Below are 15142 nucleotides of genomic sequence, written 5' to 3'. Positions count from 1 at the left end.
AGCGCCGGCCACCCCTGGGTAATGTGGCAAAGTCTCCCGCATGTGGAGGGCCTGGTCTCAGAGCAGTTGTGCAGGCAGTGAGGCGGGAAGCCTGGGGAGAGCCCGGGGAGAGCCGGCTCCGCAGACCGTGGCTCACCACCTCACTCTGGGCACACGGGGAAGGGTCCAGCGTGCACCTTCCTCACGAGGCACACGGACTGTGCAACACGGACACATTGTAGGGGGACGTGGGAGTATTTTCCTGTTTCCAATGGCCAGAGTGTTCAGATAAAGCTTCCTGACACACTGGGTTAAAAGATGAGGGGTGTGGCGCCTGGGGGGCTCAGGCGTTTACACGTCTGACCCCTGGTTTCAGCCCAGGTCATGATCGTGGGGTCGTGCAACTGGACCTCACGTCAGGCTCTGCACTGAGAGCAAGTCTGCCTATTCCTCTCCCTCTGCTCCTCCCCACACTGGCTCCCTCTCTCTCTTTCTGTCTCTCAAATGAATAAATAAATCCAAAAAACAAAAACGACGAGGGGTGGTGAGCACACTTTTCTAAGTGACAGTGAGACCCCTGGGCCATTTGGAGCCTCATCTCTCCGGGACGTCCTTGGGCGCTTGAATACTGAGGGAGCCCGGACATCCGGACACGCCGGGAGGGCTTGTTTGCCCTGGAGAGCGAAGGCCTCCCTCCCCAGCAGGCCGGGATGCGGTCCTTCCCCTGAGAGCTCGGAGGGTGGTACCTACAGCTCCTCCCCCACAGGCTGCGTCCACCCTCACTGGGTCTCCCGGGCTTGTCAGAGGACCTTGGAGTCACAGGTACCCTGTAAACAAATCATCCGGAAGCCTCCAGTTTGCTCCTGAGAGAGCTCTGGCCCCTCAGTGTCCCAGAGTGCACTTCTGCCTTCTTCCCCAGAGCCGGATGGCCTTGAGCCCTTCTCCACCAGGCGGGGCACGCGTGGTCAGAAACCATGTGTCCATCTCCCCAGAGAAGTGTCCCTGGGGTCCTCATGGCATTTGGGGTGCAGAGGATGACCCTTAGTGTTTGTGGTAAGCCAGCCTGAGTGGGGGCAGGGGAGCGGCGAGGCCCCTCCCGCTGGTCCTGGAGTTCCCGACGGTGACGGCCGCCTGCCCCAGGGGTTCCTCTCCCTGCCTCCTGAGCAGCTTTCCAGGACGCCGAGAAGCCAGAGGTCCGGGTCACGGTGCCAGCCGGCCCCCCAGGACACAGCTTCTGGGAAGAGTCGGGAGACCCCGTGCAGGTGTGGACTGAGAAATTTACTTTCAGATTCCCCTTTCCAAAAGGGATCTGTTACCGGTCATTTCAGTCCGGGAAGTTGAAGAGGAAACTTTTGGCTAATTGTCAAGTAGCCATTCTTGTCCAGAAAAGCGTTCAGTCTGCGAGTCTCAGCCCCAGACGGGAAGCTTCGGGGACAGCGTCCCACTCTGGGAGCCCCTCACGCGTTTACAGTGAGGCTGTCAGTCCTCCACTCGGGCTCCCCCATTACAAGGTCAGAAACGTAAGGATGGCAGGAATCGGGTCCCTTGGTCCTCCCGCTCCTTCTCCCCACGTGCCATCCTGGCTCAGAGGGAAGCACGGCCGCTCGCTGTGGCCGCGCTAATTAAAATCAGATTGACCCTCAGACTCTGGAGCAGAAAGACCCCGAAAATACAAGGTGCTGAGAGCCAGGACACGGTGAGCGATTAAGGGCTGATGGAGTATCGTGTCCAACAGCGCGGACTGAGCATGGGGGTTCGGAAAAGTCCCCCCAGATCACGCCCCCCTGGACAGGAGGGTCTTTAATCGTGAGTGTGGGGACGGCTGCGGAGCGATGGCTTCACCACCGCGCGGACGTGGTGACGGGTGAGCAGACAACACAGATGTTACAGCAGATACGGGTCGGCGCGGCGCCTGACGAGGTCAGCCGTGGGACGCTGCAGACAGATAGACAGACGCCAGCAGCAGGCCCGACAGACTGGCCGGCTTCGCTGCGGCAGAGCAGCCGTGGCCCCACGCTGGGCAGCTGCCGCCCGGGTTCGGCACACACGTGACAGGGGCGCAGCGGCGGGCAGACGGGAGAGGGGAGAGTGATGGGGCTAGCGCGGCCCCACCGTGAGCTGGCAGATGCTGCTGGCTCCCGTTCCATCCAGGCCGGGCCGCTCTCTCGGGGCCCCTGCCTTGGGGTCCGAACCTGCCGCCTCGCTGTGGTGCGGGAGGGCACGCTCCGAAAAGGAGGCTTCAGAGAGATGACGAACCCAGAGAAAAGCGGGGCCCGTCCTGGGCACGTGACGCGCGGGCGCACTGGCCTGCTGGGCTTCACGGCCTCTCACCTTGACCTCCGAGCACACTGTCAGCTGCGCGGTCGCTGGTGATTGCTCAGCGCTGCCCTCCGTGTCCCCCCACCCCGCCCAGCACATGCCCCTCCTGCTGGCCCCGCCGGCCGCCTGCAGAACAATGGATGATGGGATCCGCGTGTGCCTGGCGGCCAGATGTTATAGCCCCAGCAACACCTGGAAGAGCGGCAGGGCGGAGAGCGGGTGACCTTCACGCGGGCAGAGACACCTGCCCGACAAGCCGGAGGCATCCATCCTCTGCCGCGTCCGTGGAGCTCCTCCGGCCACAGCACTTGCCTGCGGGGGAGACCGGCCGCCCTCACTGGCCACGGAGTAGCGTCTGTCGGGGCATCGGAGGGGCTCCGGCACGAGGGGGACGCGGTCTGCTCCCTTGACCTCCACAGCCCGTCCCTACGGGCCTGCAGTGCTCAGCTTCTTCTCGCGGAGCACCACGGGTGGTTAAGAAGGGCCGTGGTTGTGGTGACCTCCACAGAGGCCCGGGCGGTGGGTCTGCCCTCTCCCGCCACTGAGAGTAGGCCATCAGTTCTCCCAAAGGCGCGCAGCACACGGCCACCAGGTGCTTCTACCCCGTCTCACAGAGACAGCCTGGGATGTTGCCAAGGGCCGGGGATCACGGATCCTGACTCCAGAGCGGCAACAAGTCTTGACATGAGGCCCGGAAGGTCGCAGGGGAAGTTAGCAGTAAACTAAGGCTGGTCCCCTTTCATCCTCCAAGGTTGTGCCTTACTCCACGAGCCACGCCGGAGACGCCCCCGGAGTGCAGATCCTGGCACTGAGGTTGGCTGCATGTCATCACGAGTTCTCAGGGCAAGTCTGCTCCACAAGGAGACCCCTGGGGGCTACTGTCCATAAAACACTGATTCGGGGGGGGGGGGTGTTTGTTTTTTATGCAGAAACACCCCCAGCTGTGTTTTCCTCAGCCTCCATGGATGGAGCCTGGGCTGCAGAGCGAGTCTGATGGGGACCCCAGCCCCCTTCCCGGCTGAGGGGCTCCTGCCTCCCCTGGGTCTGTGGGACGGCAACTGCGCGTCCTCCCAAACAGATCCCCACGGGGCCTTGTGCCCGCAGTTCGGCCAGGGCTGCTCATTGCTCAGTGTGTGCCGCCGGCCACTTACACCTCCGGGGACCCAGACGGCAAGGAGGAGAGCCTTCGTGCAGCCGGCACGTCCCTGCCTTCCGTGACACGGGTGCCTGGACCCCCGTGAGCCACCCGCAGTCGGAGACAGCTGGAAGAGGTGGGGGGTCCCGTGCTGGGGTAACCTCCCTGAGCTCGGGCAGTCTGATGGGCCGGCCGGACAGGCTCTGGGCTGGAACCAGCGGTTGGTGACGGACAGCGCGCACATGGGGCGAGCCTCAAGGTGGGGTCAGGTCTGAGCCCAGGCTGCTGGGAAAGCTCCTCCCACAGGAGCGGCAGGCGTGCGGTCCCTGTACACCCTGCGCAGGGGAGTTCCTGGCCCCCGCTGACACGCGGATGGACTCGCAGAACAGAAATGAGTGGAAATGGGGCCGGACCAGGAAGGAAGCACTCCAGGAGGAGAGATGGAAGCCAGGCCATCCTTCCAGGCAGTCGGGGGTCGGCTTGGTAGTCCACATGCCTCCCCCTCCCAGAATCTCTGGGACCACCAGCCCCGGGTGCCTGGCGCGCCACTGCGTTGCAGTGAGTGAGTGAGCCGAGCGCGAGTGAGCCAGCGTGAGCCACAGAGCAGGGTGAGAAGCGGACGTCCAGAGTGCACATCGGGCCTCCTGCCACAGACGCCGTGCAAGGAGGGGCTGCGACCTCACTGCCTGCACACGGGCCTGAGGAAAGTGGTGTTTCTGGGCACACCTTACCCCGTCTGGCCCTTGCTGGTCAGAGATGGGCACGTTTTTCTCCTGAAGAAGACCAGCGGCCTCTCCCACCTGCAGACCCACCAACACATTGGTGCCACCGCTTCCCAACCCCTCGCTGTGGGCCGCAGGGCACGGTCTGGGAACAGAGGCTTAACCCAGCACACTTTTTATTAGTCTCCTGAGTTTGTGGGTCACCCACAGTTGGGGGGGTGGGGGTCCTGGACCTCCGTGGGCTCCACTGGGAAGGCTGGGAGGTTGGGAGACTGGGACCAGTCCAGGGGGTTGTTACGGACTGAAACGCGTGCCCCCAAGTCCATCCGTTGAAGCCCTAACTCCGGGGTGACTGTGCCTGGAGATGAGATTATTCAGGAGGTAGGGATGGTAACGAGGTCCTAGAAACAGGGCCTGATCCTGGAGGACTGGTGTCCTCACGAGTGGAGGAAGACACCCAGGAGCTCTCTGTCACCATGCACACAGGAAGAGGCTGCACCAGGACACGGGGCAAAGCCAGAGCAGACCCTCAGCAGGACAACCCCACTGATCCCACTGACCCCACTGACCCCACTGACCCCACTGACCCCACATCTCAGACTTCCAGCCGCCACAACCCAGAGCCCATGGACGTCCGCCGTGGAAGCCGCCTGTCCGTGGAACCGCACGCCATGCCCCTGTCTGTCCCCATCCGTGAGGCTGGCCTGCGCGCTTCACAGAGTGGCCTCCAGGGAAAGCTGCCAGGCCTCTGGAGACACACCCCTTCCTTCGGCCACTGCTACGGGTCAGGCGACTTTCACAGCAGCCCTGGGCCGGAGGACGAGGGCACAGCAACGTCCACCTCTCGGTGCGGGGGCCACGAGGACCCCATGGCCGTCTGCCGCCCGCGCCCTGATCGGAGGCAGACCTGGCCGGAGCGCACGTGTGCTTGACCTGAGAGAGAGTTTTTGTCAGTAGTTCTGGGTGTAAAGAGAGGTGAGTGGCAAGAATGGAGACTGTCCCATTCCTTCGTTACTGGTGTTAGAGCGACACGTCTGCAGCCTGTGAGCCAGTGCTGGTGGGTTAACGGAAGCCCACCACTGCCTCGGGTCTCTCCTGGCGCCCTACGCCCTTGCGGCCAGGAAAGATGCGTCGTGAGAGGGTCGGCCGCGATCACGTCACGCAGGACGCTGTCACTGCACGAAGCCTCCTCTGCTTTGCGTCCTCACCCGTCCCCACCCCAGCTCCTGATCTCTCTAGCGTCTCCATGGTGCCGCCTTTTCCGGAAGGTCACAGAGCTGGACTCGCACAGCGTGTGGTCTTTTCAGGTTGGCGTCTCCCGCAGGGTCCCGGCACTCAAGGCCTCCCTGTCTTTCGCGGGTTCCTAGCTCATTGCTGAGTGCAGACGAGCCCTGCATCGTCCAGCCAGACCCCAGGTTATCCGTCCAGCAGCACCTGAGGGTGGAGAAACGAGCCCCCATCACTCAGGTCCCCCATCAGCCCATCTACCCCAAAGAGACAGAAACACAGCATTGAGCTCCTCGCCGCGCCAGAACCACACGGTCGGCTCAGCCGTGGAATCCTTCTTGGGGGGCGTGTGGGACTCTCGGGGACGGCTGGTGCTCGGTGGTTCTGCAGGGCACCTGGGGCCTCGGCCTCTGCGGGTGCCTCCACTTCCCTCCGCCCCAGCGCCCCGGCTTCCGAGAACCAGAGTCAGGCAGGAGCTCCGGCCCCCCCGACTCCGACAAGGCCCACCCGGGTCCGGCGTCTGGCCGGCTCAGAGGGCACAGCCCTGGTTTGGGTGCGGCTGGCATGTGGGGTTCCTCCAGCGCTTTACGTGGACAGGAGGGAGACCCTAGGGGCCAAGGGAAGGGCTGTGATGATAGCGTTCTGGGCCCCTGGCTGTTAGTTCACGGAATCCCGGGTCTTCGTTTTAGGGTGAACTCAAGAGTTGATTTTCGCTGACAATCCTTTCAGCCAGGGACGAAAAGCCACTCAGGCATCCACCCTTCCATCCGGGGAATCCGGCCCTTCATCTGGAGCGTGGAGGGCCGGCAGCACCGTCGCTCTGAAGAGGAGTCTGTCCCCTCCCTTCTCCTGGCTCCCCCGGCCCGGCCTACCCTGTCCTCAGCTCCTGCGGCAAGCGGTTCCCCCCGCCGGGCCTCCTCCCCGCCGCGGTCGGGTTGAACTGAGCAAAGTTCAACGCAGCCCGGGGAGCGGCAGAGGAAAGGGACCCTCGGCTTCCGTTCTCCAACCACAAACTCCACAGACGCGTGCACAGCCTTTGGGAAAGGGCCAGAAAAACACGCCTTTGTAACACGCCCTCAGCTGCAAGTGTGCTTGTGGCCGAAAACTGCACTCGGAGCGGCCCGGTCCGGCCTCTTCCAGCCGCTGCTCCCAGCCGCACCGCCCAGGGCTCTTCTCACCGCGAAGGCCAGACTGGCGTGGCTGCCCCCGCACCTCGGCTGAGGCCGTAGTCTGGGGCCTCCGCCGCCGCCGCGGGGGCGTCAGCATGATTCCTGTGGCTGACAAACGGGTGCTGAATCTTGCTGGGGTCTCGCCTCCAACGAGCAGATGGGCGCGGCCGCCCCAGTGAGGAAAGACGTGCCCCTCCAAGTCTGACAAGGTGCGTGGGGTCTGCTCAGCCCTCGGGCTGCAGACGGCCGCCGCAGCCGCAGGGCCGGGCTCCAGAGCACCAGTGCAGCTGTGGGTCGCAAATCTGTCCACACAGACTGTTTATCCTAGGAGTTGTGGCTCACCTTTTTTTCTTTTTTCTTTTCAGATATAAATTCTGAGAAAAGTGCTGCTCTCTCCTATGTCCTTGACAGGGAATGGTGACTTCCAAGGGCATGATTTCACTGTGCCCGTAGGTACAACAGTGAGGGGTAAACACCTGCTTTGAAGGGCCCCCCAGGGGTCCCACAGCTTTGACGAAGCCAGAAGAGGACCTGATACATGGCAAGGGACAGGTCAGCAGGTCCCCCAAAGATCAAAGACGGCTTTATGCTGGTGGCTCTAGTTCACGCACCTTCTCTGACCTACGTCCTGGTGCGGTTTCTAGCCTAATGGTCTCTGTCTGACTGTCCTTCCGAGGATCTGCTACATTTGTGTTCACACTGTGTGTCCCCCGCCTGCCCCAGGGAGTTCTGCCACGAGGTGGTCTGCTGACCTCCCGCACAGCCCAGCGGTCACACAGAAGGAAGCCTGGTGGGCAGTGTCGGGTGCAGGTGGCGGGCCCTGGAGCCTGGAACGAGCACACGGCACTGTGTGACCTTGGGAGGGAGGCTGGCGGTGAGAAATGAGGCTGGAGGCTGATTCACGAGTCGCTGCCTAAGACTGAATATAATGGAAGCAAATTATGCATCAACAGGGTAAGGCTTAGATATACGATCGTTACCGTTTGGTGCCATTTCCCATGTAATTTGCTGCAGAAATAGTGCAGGTGGGCCGGCAGCACGGTCTCCTTCGGAACACCGCGGAACAGCCCAAATTGTTGGGTCTGCGTTGGTCTGTATCCGTTCGTGCATTTTGCAATATTCTCCCATGTTACTGGTCTCCTCATACAGGGGTCACGCGGCACGCTGCCTTGGGGACCACAGTGCAGCCCAGCCTCACAGCAGCCATGTCCAGGCCACAGGTGACAAGAGTAAACACAAGTGAAAACGTCGACAGCCCCTAGCTCGGGGAACCACCCCCACACACGGAATACTGTCCGCCGTGTGTTAAGGGGCCGTTGCCGTCACCAGGCAGGCCTGTTTGTCCCCTCCTGGGGCAGTGAACGCTCCTCTGTGCTCGTGGCGTGGTGGGTTCGGCGCCGGCCGGCGAGGCTCTGGCGCTCACCTGGGCGTCCGCACTCTCACAGGCAGTGCTATGGGGTTAATACACGTTACAGAAGGGGAATGGCGAGCATGAAATTTTTATTTTAGTGGGTGAGTAAGCACACTTTGTGTGACACCCTGCTTGTGCCCCCCGCCCCCGTGTGTGGTCTTTGCTTTGCTCGCTGCGGATGCGGAGATGAACCCAGCTGAGGGAGGGGCCCGTCCGGCCAGGAACTGGGGCCCCTCAGCTGAGAACGGCAGAGGGTTTTATCTGGAAGACATGTTCAAGTAGAGGCCCTCCCTGAGGTCCTAAAGACCAAAAGGAAGCCCGACCCCGTCTCTGCTTTCACGGGGGCACTGTGGGGGATGGACGTGAGCAACACCCCTGAGGCGCTGGCCACGGGGAAGTGGCGATGGCCAGGATCTGCACAATGTGTCTTCTGTGTGCCCAGAAATGGAAGGCTGTCCCTCTACCTAGAGCCTGAAAGAAAATATGAACAAACAGTTAAGTATGGAACCTGGCAGCCCTGCCACCCCAGCCCTTCTCCAAATCCCCGAGGTTGAGCAGGCACGGAGTGGACACACAGGAGCCCCAGGGTAGGAAAACACGACAAATCCAGCTGCCGTGAGCCAGTAGCAAGGATCCCTGTGAACACCATCTGGCCCTGCTGTCCCAGGGGCTGGGCTTGTACCCGCAGAGCCGTGGGCTCCATCACCCTCCTGTGACACCCTTCTGTGACATCCCCACCCTCCTGTGACGTCCCCAGGGCTCCACCTGTCAGGGGCCGGGCAGAGGGTCCTTGTGGAACAACACAGGCATAGGTTCCTGCGAAACTGTGAGAGCAGAGCTTCCACGCGGGGGAGCTAGCAGGGAGACCGAGCCCCGGAGACAGTCGGACTGCACGCCTCTGTGGCAGGAGGTCCGGGAAGGACCCTGCTGGCTGGACAGAAAGGTAGGAACTTGTAGCCCAGACAGAAGCTGCATCTTGGCCTTGGGCTGTTACCCAGGGGCCCGGGTTGAGCTCTGGTGCTGGCAGGATCCAGTGGAGCAACTGCACTGAGCGGGTGGGCGGTATGAGATGGAGCTTTTCACCCCAGAATCCCGGCACCCATCCCAGGCCCAGCAGCTCCGAGACCTTCACTGGGGCGTCACCCCCACTCACCCTCCAGCTTCATCCGTCTCCCTCTTCCATGGAGGCTGCCCGTCCACACACCCAGCAAGTGTTGCCGAAAACCAAAGCTGGATCGTGCAAGGCGGAGCGGTCAGAGATGTGAGCGCACCCGACACGGATCGAGGTCCTTCCTGCACCTTCTGGACAGTGCCTGGTGCCTGCTGAGCCCTGGAGCCGGGGCGCACGAGAAGTCAACGCTCCAAACGTCGGGACCGAGGCTATACAGAGATGACCACAGCGTGACGTGACAAGGTCGCAGCCCCACAGGTGGGACAAATGTCCTCGCGCGGACACCTGCTGGGTGAAGCAGAAGGGGCTCATTGTGACGTTCAAAAGTGGCTCAGGGACGGATCGGGGACTTTGCGGGGACATAAAGACTGGCACTTCGCAGAGACACGGCAGGATCTGGAGGTCAGTCCAGGAGGGGCCCGGAGCCTGTCTGGCCTCCAGCTGGACAGTGTCCGCCTGACCTGTTGGGGCCTGGACTCAGCCGGACGAGGGAGGGTGAGCCGCGCCGGGAGCCGCAACCATCATCCCCGTGCGTTCTGACAGGACCAGCGGCTGCCCCCGGGACGGCTGGCTGTCAGAGGTCACACGTCCGCCGTCGTATCTCCCAGCTCCTGTGCCGGCCTGGAGAGGCACTGTGTCCCCGGCGGCCACGTGCCGTTTGCTGTAACTGGCTGTGTGCTTGCTCCAGGGAGGCTGGGGACGGGACAGCAGACACAGCCAGCAGAGGTCCTCAGACAGACGGGGGACCCCCGACGCCACAGCCCGGGGCCTCACGTCCATTCAGGACCTTCTGACATGACCCCTCATGTCAGTTCTTGGCTTGTGGAGGCTGAGGTAGGAGTTGAGTCCCTCCGAGAAGCTCCAGGACACCCGAATCAAGACAGGACAGTGTGCGAGCTCTGCCTTGGCCCGAACAGTCAGCTCCTCTTTACCGCGTCCGGAAGGGCAGATTCTGAACAATAGTGATAGGAAAGGCGCGTTCCGTCTGGAAGGGTAGGGTCAGCCGTCACAGCACTTCTGAGAGGTGATAGCAAAAAGGAAAGGTGGAAGCTGGGAGCGTTGGGGAAGCCGACGGCCCCTCCCCTGGAGCCCCACAGGTCACAGGCCCCGGGCGCCCTCCTGGGCCGGCTCGTTCACCACAGCCCGTACTGTAATGTTAATGAACGTTGATCTCATTTTCTGGGTGTGATGCAATTCCTCCTGTTTCCTGGGCAGCGTCAGGGCTCTCTCGGTTTGTGGAAGTCTGTCGGTCAGCCCACTTTCCAGGAGAGCAATTCAACTCATTATCATTAAGCGCCCACTCTGAATACCACTTTGTGGGGGACTCAGGGAAAGGAGAGTTGCCTGCCCAGCCCGTGCGCAGCGCAGGGGAGAGGCGGTGTGCTCCCAGCACCTGAGCGGTCCCACGCCAGCGTCCTCCGAGGCCCTAATGACATTCTGAGCTGCCGCCTCATTAACAGCCCCGCCGTCTGGCAGGCCCGCTTGGCAGGGGGAGATCGACGGTCGGGTTTGCGGGCCGCGAGGGTGTGCGACACGCCGGTCACAAAGCTGGCCTGTGACTGCCGCTGCCACGCTCGGACAGGGAGCCCGGGGCGGGGCGGCCTTTGTGTCTCCGTGAGTGCACGCGGGTGCACTGGGCACACGTGGGCACCTGCACTCGTCACGGGAGGCCATGGCGTTCCGAGGATCCCGTCACACTCCGGTGACGCGCTGGCCGAGCGGCTCCCGGGATCACTGCAGGCCCAGGGCGGCTCGCGGCCCTGTTGACTCACCAGGCCAGGGCACGGCAGGCGGCCTTTCCACCTGACGCATGGAGGCTGCTGTCGGCCCGTTTCCTGTTTCCCTCCCGCAAGCGCCCCGCGTAGAGGACCAGGAACTCCTCCCTCCATCTCCCCAGCACTCCCCTCTCTGTCCCTGTCCCTCGTGCCTGGAGGGGGTGCATGCACCTGCTTCTCTCCACGAAGCCTCCCGCCAGTTTCCTGTGTCCGGGACGGAGGTGAGTGCTTGGTGGCAGGCTGGAGGGATTCTGCGGGCAGTGGAAAGCACGTCTCGAGGCCATCAAGCAGAACAGAAGTCTCCCAGACGCTGGAAAGACCCAATTAAGGATAACCTGGGGCCTGGAAGGAGGGAGGCAGGAACGGGAAACAAAATATCTTCTAAATGCCAAGTAATCTTGTTCAAGCAGCAGAAGTAATTGAGAACCACGATTAACCTGTGGTGGTCAGCAAATTGCCCAGAAGGTTAAGGTGTGCGATCGGCAGGGCAATGGCTTACTGGAGGAGCATCATCAGGGCGCAGCGCGGCTGTCCTGTGGATGGCTGGATGAGGACGAAGACGGTCGGAAACGCGGTTCTTCCGCAAGCACAGAGTCTAGGAATAGCCTGGCGTTTGAAGTTCTGAGGAAAATGCACCAGGATTAAGGGTTTCGGTAGGTAATTGACATGAAATTACGGGACTTTCCTAGCAAGGAGCCATTCGAAGAAAACATCTCTCCTTCACTACGGTCAGTTCCGGGGGCGAACTGACAATGCGCGTGTTTCCCGTGGCATTTGGTGGGACGACCACCCACCTGACGGTCTGCCAGGACGTCTCGTCCACCGTCACCGGCTCGGGCTTGACTCGGTCACTTCTATCTGTGCACAAACAAAGACCTTTCCCGAAGGACCTGCCACTGTGAACGAACCCTGAGCCACCGTTGGAACGTCTTGCTGAGATTTTAAATGCGCCACGTCCTCTGGCACAAGGATGAGCCTCCTTTCCCCAAATACCCCTGATACACATGGTAAAAGACGCATTGCTTTAACCCCAAAGTGCGAAGCGAGTGGAAGGAACGCTTCATTGTAGGAGCGCCCGTGTGCTTCCTGCTGTGTTTGTTTATTTATTATAGAACAGGAAAGAAGCCCTGGGGTGGTTTCGGGCAAACAGGTCCACGGAAACTCCGATGTGCGCGCAGGTCATGGGAGGCGTGTTGAGATGGCGGCTCTGCTGCGGTGGGCGTGCGTGGGGCGTGCCGACCCCGCTCTCAGGAGACGCTCGTGCTGCTGGTGCTGTTGGCCGTGGACCAGAGCTGGGGCCGCAAAGGTTAGAGAGCCAGGCTTGACCCGGCGGCCGGCGTTCTTCCGTCCGCCTCCGACAAGGACCGCCGGGAGCGTCGCGCCGGCCCCGGGACCACTGGCGGTAGATACCAGCTCTCATGAACTGTTGAGTTTTTTTACTCAATCATCGGGTGGTGCTGGATACATACTAACATCTCATTCTTGGTGAAAATATTATTTATTTCAAAAACCTAAATCGCTATCTTGTTTTCAATGATATATATAAATTAAAACTTAATTTCCGATGACCTGAAACATATTATTTGATATTAAAATGTTGAAAAAATAAACTATGGTATTTTATTTCTACTGGTTTGAAGCATTCTTTCTATTTAATCAGATTAATTTTCCCCAAAGCAGTTGTTCCAGTGTCTATCTGCAGAGATAACACTACTGAACTGCAGAATAAAATGCACCATCACTCTGCTGTTTGACTTCCCGTCCACAGACGCATCACAGACCGTCGAATGTCTCTGCATCGGGTGTACGTGTGGCCGCTCCTGCTTCGTAAACCCGGTGCAGCTCCGGCTTGAAGTCCTTGAACGCTGCCCTCTATGCATGCTTCACAGTCACGCGTACCTTAAGGATAAAAGTTGGAATTGGCGGGGGGTGGTTGTACAGCTGGAACTGTATGGATTTGGATGACTTTTTTTTTTTTAAAAAGATTATTTATTTGAGAGGAAAAGAGTGCGGTAGGGGGAGGGACAGAGGGAGGGGGAGAGAATCTCAAACGGGCTCCGTGCTGCGTGCCGGGCTGGACACCACGACCCTCGGATCCCAGCATGAGCGGAAATCGAGAGCAGGTCGCTTCACCGACGGAACCCCCCAGGCGCCCCTGGATGACGTCCTCTTGGAAGAATGTTCAGCTCTGACAGCCTTTGATGCTCGATAGAATACTTGGGAATTCCTAAAAATGCCAATTCCTTGTCCGCACGCAAAGACCCTGACCTGGCCGTTCGGGACTGAGGCGCCACAGGAGCGGTTTTGCAGTTCCCGACGGGATCCAGAGCTGCGATCAACGGCTGCAGCAGAGCCTCTGCCGCGCGTCTGACTCTCCCATCGGGTCTGTCTGGGAAGGACCCGTGAACGCGCTTCTCCGACTCTCCTGGGACAGACGTTCCCATCAGGTGCGCTGGGGCCAGCCAGTCTCCAGCCACATTCCATTTTCCGATTCCGTAGATCCAGAGTGTGCGGGATCTGTCCGATCACCATGTGCGTTTGGTGTCGTAACAGAACATGCCAGAGTGTCTTTGCTGCTGTCTTTAAAGGGCTTAAAGAGTAAGGACGGAAATTCTACAAGGAATTCTATTCATTCTATAAAGATCCCCCCACCTGGGGTTTGGCCTACTGTAAGCATCTACACTTGGGGAACTTTATGGGCCCAGGACCCGAGCCCCGCAGGAACCTTTGCTTATAGAGGACGTGTGTCCAGAGACCCTGCAGATCTGCAGGAAACCTGTCCCGGGCAGCTGACTCCCCACGAGAGCACGACCCAAACGGCAGGAGGCAGGTGAGCACGCCAAGTATAGGACCTTCACATAAGAAGGGTTTCCACCCCAGACGTGTAGATTAAGGAGGTGTCTTGTTATAACGACAAAACAAACAAAAATGTACCAAAAAGGATAAAGGGAAAGCGCGGTTCTCCCGGGCTGGCAGGATCCCGCTCTTCCCTCGTGGGGCTCCAGGCTGGCGCAGCATCTGCGAGAAAGCGCTGAGTGGGATCCTCGGAACGCAGCATGGCAGAAGGGCGTCCGAACACACGAGGGCCCCCCTGCTAACGCTGGTTCTACTGGGGGGAAGTAAGCCCCCAGCTCCTGCTCGGGGTCTGACCTTGGCCTCTGTTTCCTCCTCTTTGGTCAACAGCACCAGCGCGTACTCGTCGCTCATCACTTGCAACCTCAGGGACAGGCTGTGGCCTCTGCCGCCGACACCGCACTGGAGACGGCCTGTCCCCGGAGCTGCTCGCCGTGCTCATCGCCGATGAGCCCCCTGCGTCCAGCGAAGCACAGAGATCTCACGGGCGGTCTCTCTTCCCCCGGGACCCTCTTCTCCACCAGCCGTCGGCAGCCAGAACCACGAAATCATCCCTGAACAAACACCGAGACCCACTCTTCATCTCCTGACTTGAAGGAATACTACCCAACACACACACCAAAAACGTGATCTTTAATTATGTCTGATGTTTGCACAAAGTTTACACATTTGTTTTATGTTTTCATCTGTGTATTTGCTTCAGTGTTATCTCTTCTACATTATAAACTAGAAGGCAGGGAAGCATTTTTAAATATTGTTTGCACAGCACTTAGCCTAAGTCTCGGCGAGAGAGCAAGGTCGAGTCACGTCATCCATGAGGGCTCAAGCGCCTGCGTTTTTCCAAACCGATGTTCAGAACGGTTATCGGGACGCATCTCTTGTCCGCGCAGGCCTCAGCAGTCACACTTCTTTGGTGTCTACTACGTGTGTGCCTTTTTCAAGTGCATCCATCCCTCGCTGCACAATCAAGGCAGGTGCACTCACTGCCTGCACCTGACGGACGAGGTCGCGCCTGAAGCACCGAGCGGGGCCCTCATGTGTCTGAACTCCGGCGGCTCATCCGTGGAACAGCACGACTTGAGCCTCAGCGCTGGGCGCTAGACCTTGTTCCCCGACATAATTCAAGGACCCGTATTCCTTTTCTCTGTTGTGTCACAGTCACTGAGAACTCAGGGACTCAAAACACCTTTTCATCATCTCACAACTCCTGTGGGTCCCAAGTGTGAGTGTGTTTATCCAAACTCTGATTCCTGACCTCACCCAGCTGCAGTGCAGACATGGAACAATGTGCAGGCTCGCAGGGACCCCGGTGGGGCAGGACAGGCTTCCGGCTCAGTCGAGTGGGTCGTAGATCGCGGTCTTGCAGTTGCGGGGCAGACGC

The sequence above is a fragment of the Enhydra lutris genome, unplaced genomic scaffold (genome assembly GCF_002288905.1).
Source record: "Enhydra lutris kenyoni isolate GAN:26980312 unplaced genomic scaffold, ASM228890v2 scaffoldscaffold32, whole genome shotgun sequence".
Lineage (NCBI taxonomy): Eukaryota > Metazoa > Chordata > Mammalia > Carnivora > Mustelidae > Enhydra > Enhydra lutris.
Note: the sequence above shows the minus strand (reverse complement) of the source record.